The 12473-nt window shown below is 39.4% G+C and overlaps 1 protein-coding gene and 1 pseudogene across 5 annotated transcripts in view; one reads left to right on the forward strand and one right to left on the reverse strand.

Annotated features, from left to right (window-relative positions):
* The window catches only part of SPIDR (scaffold protein involved in DNA repair), a 575751-nt gene that overhangs the window by 5295 nt on the left and 557983 nt on the right, over positions 1-12473 (forward strand). The gene's annotated exons all lie outside the window — the stretch shown is intronic.
* Positions 9390-9872, reverse strand: LOC308506808 (translationally-controlled tumor protein-like; annotated as a pseudogene). Its single transcript has one exon. The product of its transcript is annotated as a translationally-controlled tumor protein-like (transcript).

The raw sequence follows: 12473 nt of genomic DNA on the forward strand, positions 1-12473 counted from the left end.
GTATCAGGGTAATGTTGACCTTATAAAATGAGTTAGGAAGTACAAAGGTCTGACAATTAAGTTCGCAAGCTTGGTGCAGCAATGTTGCTAACCTTTTTTGACATCAGAGGGATTATTTATAATGAATTTGTACCAATTGGACAAACAGTTAACTAAGTTTACTATTTGAAAGTGCTGAAAGGCTATGTGAAAAAGAAAAAGTTAGACGATCTGAACTTTTCTCCAACAATTCATGGCTCTTGCATCACGGCAATGCACCAGCTCACACGGAACTGTCTATAAGGGGGTTTTTAGCCAGTAAACAAATAACTGTATTGGAATACCCTCCCTACTCATCTGATCTGGCGCCCAATGACTTCTTTCTTTACTCGAAGTTAAAGGAAATATTGAAAGGAAGCCATTTTGATGACATTCAGGACATAAAGGGTAATACAACGACAGCTCTGATGGCCATTCCAGAAAAGGAGTTCCAAAATTGCTTTGAAGGATGGATTAGGTGCTGGAGTTGGTGCATAGCTTCCCAAGGGGAGTACTTTGAAGGTGACCATAGTGATATCCAGCAATGAGATATGTAGCACTTTCTCTAGGATGAGTTCGCAAACTTAGTTGTCACACGTCATTCATATTACCTGTTCTTCAATTTTATGGAAGAGTTTGAAGAGGACAGTTGTTAGATCCTCTTTGAATGTTTGTTAGAATTCACTAGTGAAGACATCTGGTCCTCTACTTTCCCTTTTGGGAAGGTTTTGGATGACTGATTCAATTTCTTTACTTTTGGTTGTTCTATTTAGATTTTCCAGTTCTTCGTGATTCAGTCTAGGAAGGCTATATGTTTCTAAGAACTTGTCCATTTCTTCTGGGTTATTGAATTTGGTGGCATGTATTCATAGTATTCTTGTACAATCGTTTGTATTTCTGTGGATATCCATGGTGACTTCTCCTGTTTCATTTCTGATTTATTTGCTTTTTTTTCTCTTTTTATCTTAGTCTAGCTAAGGGTTTGTCAATTTTATTAATCTTTTTAAAGAACCAGCTCTTTGTTGCATTATTTTTTCTACTGTCTTTTTGTTGTATATTTCATTTGCTCTGATTTTTATTATTTCCTTCTTTCTGCTGATTTTGGGTTTCATTTTTTCGTTTTCTAGTTTTTTTAAGGTATAACATGAGGTTGTTTATCTGGGATTTTTCTTCTTTTCTTTTTTTTTCCTTTGGGGAATATTGGGGAACAGTGTGTTTTTCCAGGACCCATCACCTGCAAGTCAAGTTGTTTTCAATCTAATTGTGGAGTCATTTACACCACTAGTTTTGGTGGTTGCAGCTCAGCTCCAAGTCCAGTTGTTGTTGTCAATCTAGTTGTGGAGGGCCCACCAGCAGCTTAGCTGTAAGTCAAGTTGTTGTTTTTCCCTCTAGTTGTAGAGGGCGCAGCTTACTGGCCCTTGTGAGAATCGAACCGGCGACCTGGGTGTTATGAATACTGCGCTCTAGCTAGTTAGAGCCCTTTTTCTTCTTTCTTGAGATCGGCCTGTAATCATGTAAATTCCTCTCTAATTACTGCTTTCACTCATCGCAATAATTTTGTTAGGATGTATTTTCATTCTGATTTGATGCATGTTTTGATCTCTCCTCTGATTTCTTCTTTGACCCAGTCATTCTTTAAAAGTATGTTGTCGGGTAGTTGGTTGGCTCAGTTGGTTAGAGCGCAGTGCTCATAACACCCAGGTCGCTGGTTCAATTCCCACATGGGCCAGTGAGCTGTGCCCTCCACAACTAGATTGAAAAACAAAACGAAAAGAGGACTTGACTTGGAGCTGAGCTACGCCCTCCACAACTAGATTGAAAACAACAACTTGACTGGAGCTGATGGGCCCTGGAAAAACACACTGTTCCTTAATATTCCCCAATAAAAAAATTTTTAAAAAAGTATGTTGTGAAATCTCTACACATTTGTTTGTTTTTCTGCTTTGTTTTTGCAGTAGTTATCCAATTTCAAAGTCTTGTGATCAGAGAGTATGCTTGGTATGACTTCAGTGTTCTTAAATTTGCTGAGGCTAGTTTTATGTTTCAATTTATGGTCTATCCTTAATGTTGAATGGAGAATGTTCCATGTACACTAGGAAAGAATGTATAGTCTGATGTTCTAGGATGAAGTGCTCTATAAATGTCAGTTATATCTATTTGGTTTAATGTGTCATTGTAGGGAAGATGTTGAAGAAAATTTGCCTTCATTGGTTGATGTGAGCTTTTGTCTATTAGCTTTTATCTAATGTGAGGTGATTTGATGTGAGATGATTTCTGTGTTGTAATCAGGGGTTGAGTAAATTCCCCCTTTGGTCTCATTCTCCTGAGCAGGAGAGATAGGAGATGATGTTTGTTCTGTCTGTGTTGTGAGGTGATGGTTAGCTTAGGGTTAAAAGAATTCTTAATTAGGAGTTGAGAGAATTCCCTCTTTGTTCTGTCTGTTTTACCCACATGAGCAGATGAAGTGAAAAAGTAGCTAAGTTATATCAAGACGATGTGACAGGCATGTTGCCAGGCTTTGGAAGACCTTGGGCTGATGGTCCCAAACGAGAACAGTAGATATTGTTTGTCCAGAAGAACTAGCCCTTCAGCTGTATACGTAATGTATTTTCTTTTGTTATCATTGAGTGCTGGACCTTTCCGGAATTGGCTATTCCTGGAGGAGGAGTTAGGAACAAAGAGCCTGGCTCTAAGGTATATATATATGTGGTTGTGTGAATATATATATATATATATATATACACACACACACACACACACATATATGTAAGATATATATATAAGGTATATATATATATATAAGGTATATATATAAGGTGTGAATATATATATTCTTTTTAAAGATTTTATTGGGGGAAGGGAAACAGGACTTTATTGGGGAACAGTGTGTATTTCTTAGTTGTGGAGGGCGCAGCTCAGCGACAGGTCCAGCTGCCATTGTTAGTTGCAGGGGGTGCTGCCCAGTATCCCTTGCGGGAGTCGAGGAATCGAACCGGCAACCTTGTGGTTGAGAGCCCACTGGCCCATGTGGGAATCGAATGGGCAGCCTTTGGCGTTAGGAGTATGGAGCTCCAACCACCTGAGCCACCTGGCCGGCCCTCTAAGGTATATTTTTGAGAAAAATATATGTAAGACAAACCTCAGGTGAGTAAAAAGAGATTTTTACTATAGGGGAGAGAGATTCTTTGGTTCATCATCATTCTGACATTCTTGGGAACTTGAAAACGACTTTGGGAGGTGCTCCAATTTTCCAACCACGGACCTTGTGAGCTCCTGGCCGCGCGGCTTCCTGCGCTGGAGGCCGGAAGTCCTGTGAGGTTTGGCTGGTTCCCGATCTTTTCCAGAGTTATTTCCCATGGTTCTGTGAGCTTCTTTGGCATAACATTGTTATTAATGTGTGTATAATTTCATCTTAACTACATTTTACTTTTTGTTATTGCACATTCTTGTGATTATGTTCTTTGATCGCCTTAATTGCCTTTGCCTTTTACTTTTGTATACTGCTAACTAGATTGAGTAAAGATTGCTAAATAAATTTATTTAGATATTGCTAAATATATAATCAATTAGCTCCTCTCTAGTGTGCTCCTCCTCATTCTTTTACCCCCTCGTCATCACAGTCGTTTAGGGCTGAGATTTCCTATTTCTTTTCTGTTTGAATAATCTATCCATAGCTGACAATGATGTATTTAGGTCCCTTACTATAATTATGTTATGGTCAATTTTTCCTTTTAGTTCTGTTAGTAGTTGCTTTGTATATTTCAGTGCTCCCTGATTGGGGGCATATATATTGATAAGCATTATGTCTCCTTGTAGTAATGTCCTTATCATTATGAAATTTCCATCTTTGTCTCTGTTACCTTTTTATCCTGAGGTCTGTTTTATCTTATGTAAGTGTAGATATGCCTGCTTTTTTCTGAACACCATTTGCTTGGAGTATCAATTTCGACTCTTTCACTTTGAGTCTATATTTGTCTTTGTAGCTGAGTTGCTACTCTTGGAGACAGCATATGGTTGAATTTTGTTTTTTGATCCTATCTGCTCCCTGTGCCTTTTTATTGGTGAGTTCAGTTCAATTTTTTAGGGTGATTATTGATATATCTTTTATTTTCCAGTGACTTGGTGTCTCCATTGTTTCTTTGCCTTTTTTGTGCTGTTTGTTATTTCAGTGTGGTGGTATTCTATGATTTTTTTCACTGTTTCTTTTTTTTTTTTAATGTTGTATGTCACAGTTCTGGATTTTTTTTGAGGGGTTACCATTAATTTTATTTAGAAGAAAGTTTCATATATTCAGTGTTCCTTTTTCTTGAGCATGCTTCTTGTCTCCATTGCCCTTTGCAAGTTCAGTCCTTTGCTCGCTCCCCTTTTATGTTTTTGTTTTTTTACAAGTTATATCTACTTATCCTGTGAGTTGATTTCTCTGCTTATCCTGTGAGTTGCAGTAGCAAGTTGTCTTTTTCTTTTTCATTTTTTAAAAAAGTTTTTTCTTTACTCTTTATGTTATGTTTAAGTGTGTCGTTCCTTATTTTGGGTATATAGGGGTTGCCATTTCCTGCTTTTGTCTGTCTGTTGGTAATAGGGCTCATGGTTTTGTATTCTTTTGATATTTTGTTTCAGGTTGAATAGCCTCCTTCAGCATTTCTTGTAGTGCAGGTCCTGTGTTAGAAAATTCCCTCAGCTTCTGCATGTCTGGAAAAGTCTTTATTCCTCCTTAATATCCAGCGAATATCTTTGCTGGATGTATTATTCTTGGCTCATAATTTCTCTTTCAATAGTTTGAATGTTTGATTCTACTCCCTCGTGTCTTGTAGAGTTTCTGCTGAAAAATCGGATTATAATCTAATGTAGGTTACTGTCTTCTTTTTTGGCTGCCTTGAGAATTCTTCCTTTGTCATCAAGTCTTGATAGCTTCAATGCATTGCCTTAGAAAGGAAGGCCTGTTGGGAATTGAGGTAATTAGGTGTTCTATTTGCTTCTTGGATTCGAGGATCCAGTTTTTCACACAGGTTTGGGAGGTTCTCTTCAACTATTTGTTTGAATATACTCTGTTCCCTTGTCCTTCTCATCTTCTGGTATACGCATTATTCTTATGTTGCTCTTTCAGATGGAGTCTGAAAGTTCATGTAGAGTTCTTTCATTTCTTTTAAGTCTCAAGTCTCTATCTTCTTCCATCTGTGTCATTTTGAGATTTCTACGTTTGATATTACTAATTCTTTCCTCCATCTGGTCAGCTCTACTACCTAAGCTGGCTATTTCATTTTCATTTCTTTTATTGAGCTTTTCATCTATAGAATTTTTGTTTGGTTCTTTTTTAAAATTTCAATCTCTTTGGTAAAATGTTCATTTTGTTCTTTGTGTTTTTGAGTTCATTAAACTGCCTATCTCTGTGTTCTTGCATCTCATTGAGTCTTTTCAGAACTGCAATCTTTTTTAAAAAAAAATTATCGTTTTTATGTAAACATTCACTCCTAATTTCCCATGTCTTTATTTATTTACTTATTTATTTATTTACTTTATTTATTTACTTATTTATGGGTCAGCACACAGTGGCCCATGCGGAGATTGAACCGTCAACCTTGGTGTTATCAACACCATATTCCTAATTAGTTGAGCTAACCAGCCACCCCTTGAATTCTCTGTCTTTTAAGTCACATATTTCCATGTCTTTAAGTTCATTTCTGGAGAGTTTTCATTTTCAGAGCTGCTACATTACCTTGATTATTCATAGCAATTAATGAAGTATTCTTTCTCTTCCTGGGCATCTACAGGAGTGGATTTTCCAGCAGGTTAATATGAAGAGGTCATTTTTTTTTTTTTTTTTTGCTTTTCAGTAGGTGTTGCTAGGATGTTTTTTTCCCTCTCTTGCTGCAGCCTTTTATTTTACCTCATGCTATTAGTGTTATATTTTCTCTTTCACTGTTCCAGCTTCTCAAGTGATAAGGTTGGGGGGGCGGGGGCGTGTCCTGGAAGGTGGTCTTCTTTGTGAGCAGCTTGCCTGGGTCTCAGGGCACCGTCACCATGGGAGGATGTGGAGGGTGATAGAGTTTCTGAAATCCCAGTGCTGCCCCTGCAGCCTGATGCAGAGCCTGTGTGTCTCAGTGACTATGGTTGCCCCCTCAGGGATTCCCCCCAGGAAGGTGGTGGGAGTGGGGTGGGCTGTGAGAGGTAGCTGGTGCGATTGTGGCTCTGTGCAGTGGCAACTATCAGTCCACAGTTGCCTTGGCCCTACAGTTCCTTCTTTTTTGCCAGAATTAGTTGCATTGTGAATCTGAATCTGTGCCTGCATGGCTGCTGTTCTCAGGGCTGTATATATTCTGTTCTTTAATCTGACACTGTTCTTTAATCGTTTCTTCTGGAGTCTGCTTCTAACACTGGGAGGGTGAGAGCAAGTTGGCCAAACTCCATGTTTTTGTTTTCTACCTGGCATTGAGGGCTTAAACCACATTTCTGACTTGAGGTCTCTGTCCCGAGCCCTGGGTTCAGCTATTTTATTTGCTGTTTTAATCGCAGAGGCAGGATTGTGGGCTGCAGGGGGTGTGCCTGCAGCCTGAATCTTCCCTCTTCCTCGACTGCAGTGAGCTCCGTTCTGTGTATTGCAGCCCCGTGATCTGCGTCTCTGCATTTTCCCCTTCCCTCCTCCCCTACTCCTTTGATTTGCCCTTTTTGCCTCCTCTGATTTACCTTTAGGTAATTTGATGTCCAGGTCTCTCAGACATACTTGTGTATTGTGCAGAGAATCCTTTTTTGAATTATAGCTGTTCAATTGGTTGCAACTTCCAGGGCATATTTCTAGAAACACTCCTCACACTGCCATTTCTGTAACAAGTCTGCTTTCACGAGCACTTCCTCATTGCATGTATTCTGATAGCCAGCCAGAAGTAAAAGCTTAGAGTGTTTTTAAGCCTTGTCTAAGCACATATAAGGTAATGGATATTGAGATATTTCATTCATCGAACATTTTCAGTGATTTTATTTCCACTGGAAGTAGAGAAGCCATGTTGCTTCCATAACATTCCAAAATGAGCTACTCTGAAAGCATGTCTATTGTCAGTATATGTTGGAAGTTTTGCCCTTGGTTAGGGTGCAGGCCCATGTGAGCATGTATGATTCGACTTTCTGGGCTGTAGTAGCTAAAGGCAAAGGTACTGCTTCAGTTACATCACAGGGTGTTGATATTACATATCCAGGAGTATTTGCTATGGTCACCTTTGAAAAAAGAACCACTGGTGAACCATGAGAATTCGGTGTTACTCAAAGGCGGGAAAGATAATCAGGAAAGGTCTGGATGTTAATAAGCAATTGTGATGGGCTTCGTCAGTAATGGAGGGGAGCAGAATAGCAGGGTTAAGTTTATTACAACATGAAAGGTTATGTGAGGAGCAGTTAACAAAAGAATATCATAGGAGGTGAGGCAGCTCACTGAAAAATGTTGAGTGTGATGAGACTTCATAAGAGCTTCTACTGTATGAGGTAGGAAGATGATTAAAGGGTTCCCTGCTTTTCCTTAAGCAAAAGAGCAGTGGCAGTAATGGCTCTAAGACAAGGGGGCCACAGGGTTCAGTTGTTGGGTATAATAGACCATTGATTAATGATGGTCCCCATGTTTTTTGGGTGAGTACCCCAAGAGCATTTCCTTTCTTTTCAAAAAGGAAAAAGGATAAGTGATAATTGGGATGCTCATGGGCAGGTGGGTTCATTAAACTCTTATTTAAGGCTTTAAAGGCTATGCTGTTGTGTTCTAGCCATAAAATTGAGTTGTGGTTACTGTTCTTTAGTAAAACGTGCAGAGTTTTGGCCATAAAGGAGAAAGAGATTTGGGATCCAATTTGGCAATAACCAACTAGCATGAGAAAACCTTGCAGTTGATGCTTAGTTTTGGATTTGGGGAAACTTAGGACACCATAAAGCCTCTTTGGATCTAGGTACAGCTCTTGTTCTGATATCAGATGCCCTAAATATTGAATTTGTGTTGGGCAAACTGCAATTTTTCCTTGGCGACTTTGTGTCCTTTAAGCGCCAAAAGCTTTAGCAAGTAATAGATGCTGTCTACGGTGAGGAGACTTGGAAGGAAGAGCAAAGAAGTGAGTCTTTCACATATTGTAACAAAGTAGAACCCTTAGGAATCTTTGTGTCTATCATCCATTTCAACTGTTTGGATTTATGAGAAATAAGAAGGGCTCTCAGTAAAACCCTAAGGCATTACTGTCCAGGTGAATTGTTTTCCTTCCCAATCAAAGGCAAAAAAAGTATTGGTTAGCTTCCTCAACTGGAGTGCTAAAGCATGCACTGCATAAATCACTTTCAGTAAAGAACTTATTTTCAGCTGGGATGGATGTTAATTGCATGAGAGTTAGGAACAACAGTGTCAGCGATAATGTTTCTGCTTGGAGATCTTAAGACAAATTTACACCCTCTACACTTGGGTTTTCTCGCAGGTAAAATAGGAGTGTTACAGGGACTAGTGGAAGGGATAATGAGGACTTGAGTTTTGTAACCTTCTATTAAGGGCTTTATACCTTGAAGGGCTTCTTTACTAATGGGATATTGATTGGTTTTGGGGAGGAGTTTTGAGGGATCTCTTTGAATCTTGATAGGAGGTGCACTGTGGATTCTGCCAATATTAGTTGAAGATATTGCCCATAAAAAAGATAGTATCTGATCCAATAGCGACAAATGATCAGTGCTCCAAAATTCAGCTATAGTGTTGAAAATGGAGCAAATAAAAGACGTTAAAGGGTGATTTAGTTATTCTGGTTGGCTATTTTGATAGCTACTGTCAAATTCTAGAATTATTTCCCTCTTTTGGGAGAAAGAAATTTCAGCATGATGCTTCTCTTTTTTTCTTTTTTCTTTCTTCCAATTGTATTAGTCTCTTTTTATTCTTTTCGTAATCTTTTCCAGAGTTAGCTACTTCTGTTTGTAGGTGATGAAATGTCTAAGGAATCCACTTCAAATGTTGGCTGTGAGCATGGTCTTTCCCTTCATTTCAACTCCGAATTAAGACTTTTGATCCTTGTATTTTATATTCCAGTCCCAGAAGTAGTTTTCTCTGTAGAAGTTATCTGAAGACAGTCTTACGCCTTATAGTAGCGGTCTACCAGGCTGTAGCTTCTCCAGGAACACTACACAGGATGTGTTTAAATATGTATTAAACTAAGAGGCATTCTCTCAAATGAGTTTAAATGCATTTTATTTTTAGATAACCTGCATGATATGTTTTTCTTAAAAACAATGTCTCTACTCCAAATAAATGAAGGTCAAGATAAATGAAGAGTTCAAGATAACATCAGTCCCATCTGTCCTAGTGTGTGGATGAAAAGCAGCAGCCAGTTGTGGGGCTGACAGGTGATGGATCCCATTGGCCAACTGTGTTAACAGTTTTCCATTTCTAAACCATCCTTAAGAAAAAATCATATGGGGTCACAACAATCCTCACAGTAGTCCAGCAGAGCAACCATGCCATCTGGATTCATGTTTTCACCAATAAAGAACTGGTAGTTTTTGAAGTTAGCAAGGATGTGCTTGATTTGTTCTGCATCTCCTGTCATAAATAGTTTTATTCTTTCTGTGCTCTGTTCTTCAGGTTTCCCTTTGATTGATATCATGTAATCCCTGATGTACTTCTTATAGGCTTCCTTTGTGAAGCTGGTTTCCTGCAAATGATGGTTCATGACAGTATCAAGCACAGTGACTACTGTGCTTTAGGTACCTTTGCCCTCAGCGCCTTCAGTGGAGGCATTTCCACCAATGAGCGACTCATCAGTGTTACCCTGTGTCCTACTGACTATCTTCCCCTCCAGCTCCAGGCACAACCTGTCCTCCATCTCCCAGATCTTATAGATGTTAGAGAACATCTCATCATGGCTGATGAGGTCCTAGATGATCGTGATGTTGGCTGGAAGAAGATGATGGCAGCGCTGGCTGAGCAGGAACCCGGAGCAAGCTTGATGCAGTCAGAGTGGCGCTGAGGGCAGGGGGGATAGAAAAGGGGAGAGTGGGCAGAAAAGCACATGATGCTTTCCTAATAAATGAATAGGGGCAGAGGAACTAAGGAGAAGAATGCTGAGTATCTCTCAAAAAGCCCAAACAAAAAGGGATAGGTTCAGACAGTAACCTTTTGAGGTTTATTAGATATCCCCACCATTTGAACTGTGTTAGTACTCCATGGCAGGGGCTGCTTTATAATACTGGTGTTCAGCACCAAGATTGTGGCTTCAATATCAATAAGGGCAGAGAGATTCATTCCAACCTGGAGAGTAGTTTCTCTCAGCCATTTAGAAGACCGGATTGGGAACGGCCCCTGTAGTTCCTTGGAGCCCCATCATTGGGAAGTAGGAGGACATTGGAAGGGCTGGTTGGAAAGCTGAAGGTACCTGAAATGCTTAAGTTTGTGGCAGTCTCTTTTCTAATGTCCTGGCTCTTTGCAATAATAGCAGAGATGAGGAGGTTTTTGGTTTCATATAGGGACCTTCATTTGCCCAAACCAGAGCTTTTTTCCCCCAGTTAAAAATGAACAAAGTTAGTGATTTTTCTTTCAAGTGACTCATCTAGGGTGTGAGCAAGCTGATTTGTCAAATTGCCTAAGTCTAGAGTGAACATGGTCTCCCATTCTCTCTTGGTGCTTGTAACTGACAGGAAATGGTTTTGGTCCGGGCCGTTAATAAACATTGAGTTAAAAGCTACTTGAATAGAATCAACATCTGAAGGAAGACCAGACTTTGAGAACAATTTGAAGTTGATTATAATATTCATGAGCAGGTTCATCAGACTTTTGTGAGCAAGTCTGAATTTTGTTGCAGTCAACAGACTTTGGGAAAGCCCTAGGAATTACCTGATGAAGTCTCTTAGCAATTGCCCGAACCAGATCATCTAGTAAGTCAGTGGGTTGGTCTCCTGGTTGTAATCTTAGAGACCTTTTAGGTTTTTTCCAGTCAGCAGTTTTCATTCAATGCTGAGTCTGGCCTTCACCAACAAACATGAACTAGCTGGTACAAGTTAGAGAAACCAGGTTGATATGTTTGAATGACTATCTTAAATTTCTCAGCAAATCTGTGGGGATCCTCAGATACTTTGGGAAAATATTTGACTATGGCTAACAGTTCAGCTTTAGTCCAGAGAATGTAAGATATATGGGTTTTATTAGCCTTTCCATCCTCAGAAGGCTTAATTTTAAAGGGACAATTTCTGATAGGTTCAGGGAAGGAGGAAGATAGCATTGGAGGAGACAAAGGAGCCAGGGGAGAGGAGGTGAAGGTTTTGGACGGGGGAGCCTGAGACAAACAAACTGGGGGAAAGAAGCATGAAGCTTTAGGAACCATTTTGTCTTTAATTGTTTACCTCAGTTAATTTTAATATTTTATTTTGCAAAGAGGCAATTTCAGATGCTTGTTAACGTTTGGAAGCCTCAAAATACTAATCAAAATAGATGTTCCATTCAGTTTTGGCAGTTTCAGAGCTATGGTTGTCCCATTTGGTTTTTAGAAAAGTAAGTTTGGGGAATTCAAAAGTTCCCAATAATAGCCATTGATATCTAAATTACTTTTAGTCAATTTGGTCCATTTGGTTATAAATGCATGAAGAGGGACCACAGTTTCTAAACGTAAAATCGGCTGGGGTCTCTGAACTGTGGGGGTACCTTTAAAGTACTTAGACAACTGGGATCCCATTTTTCAGAGGTTGTTTTTCTTTAGAGCAAAAGCCTGAACAGCCCGAAGGCCAAATACCAGCAAAGTTCCATTAGGAAAAGTTCAGTTTTAAAAAATTGGACCGAAGGCTGAATGGCACAGTTCCAGCAGAACAGCTGATTCCAAAAGGAATCAGACTAAAGGTCAGCATAGTTCTGGTGGAACAGTCTGATCTCAAAAGAGTTAAGCCTAAGTGCCACATGAGTACTGGGTGGACAAAACAAGGCCTTAACCAGAAAAGGATGAAGGCTTACATTACATCCGGAATATAGCCTGGAGAGCTTCAAAATGGAAAGAGAGCAGGAGCTTGGATCCTGGAGAAAGACTTACCCTCAAACTCAGGATCAGCAAGGAAGCAGTGAGCTCTATGGACTCTGTGTACTCACCAGCCTCAGCGCCTATTGGGGTCTTCTTTGGATTGGTTTTATTTTAATGACTCCCTACGCAAATGTTAGCAGTTGTCATTATTTTTGTGTTTTAAATCCTTGGATTTAGAATGATATCAAATAGAGGTGGGGGAGGGTGGTTATAGCCAGTCTAGCATACAAAATTGTTTCTAGCACAGGAATTTTCCATTTCAGAAAAAAAATTTTAGACTGATGGTATTCTGATCTGTACAGAGGGCTAAGGGAAAATAGTTCTGCTTTTCTTTTTAAATGTTGAAAACAAAACATATCATTCTTCTATTACATTTAGAAGTTCCTATTGTTGAGGATAATGAAAACAAGAGCCAGTAGCAAAATGTTAGGATTCTAGCATCACAGCCTTTTA

The sequence above is a fragment of the Rhinolophus hipposideros genome (genome assembly GCF_964194185.1).
Source record: "Rhinolophus hipposideros genome assembly, chromosome: 13".
In the NCBI taxonomy this organism is placed as follows: Eukaryota; Metazoa; Chordata; class Mammalia; order Chiroptera; family Rhinolophidae; genus Rhinolophus; species Rhinolophus hipposideros.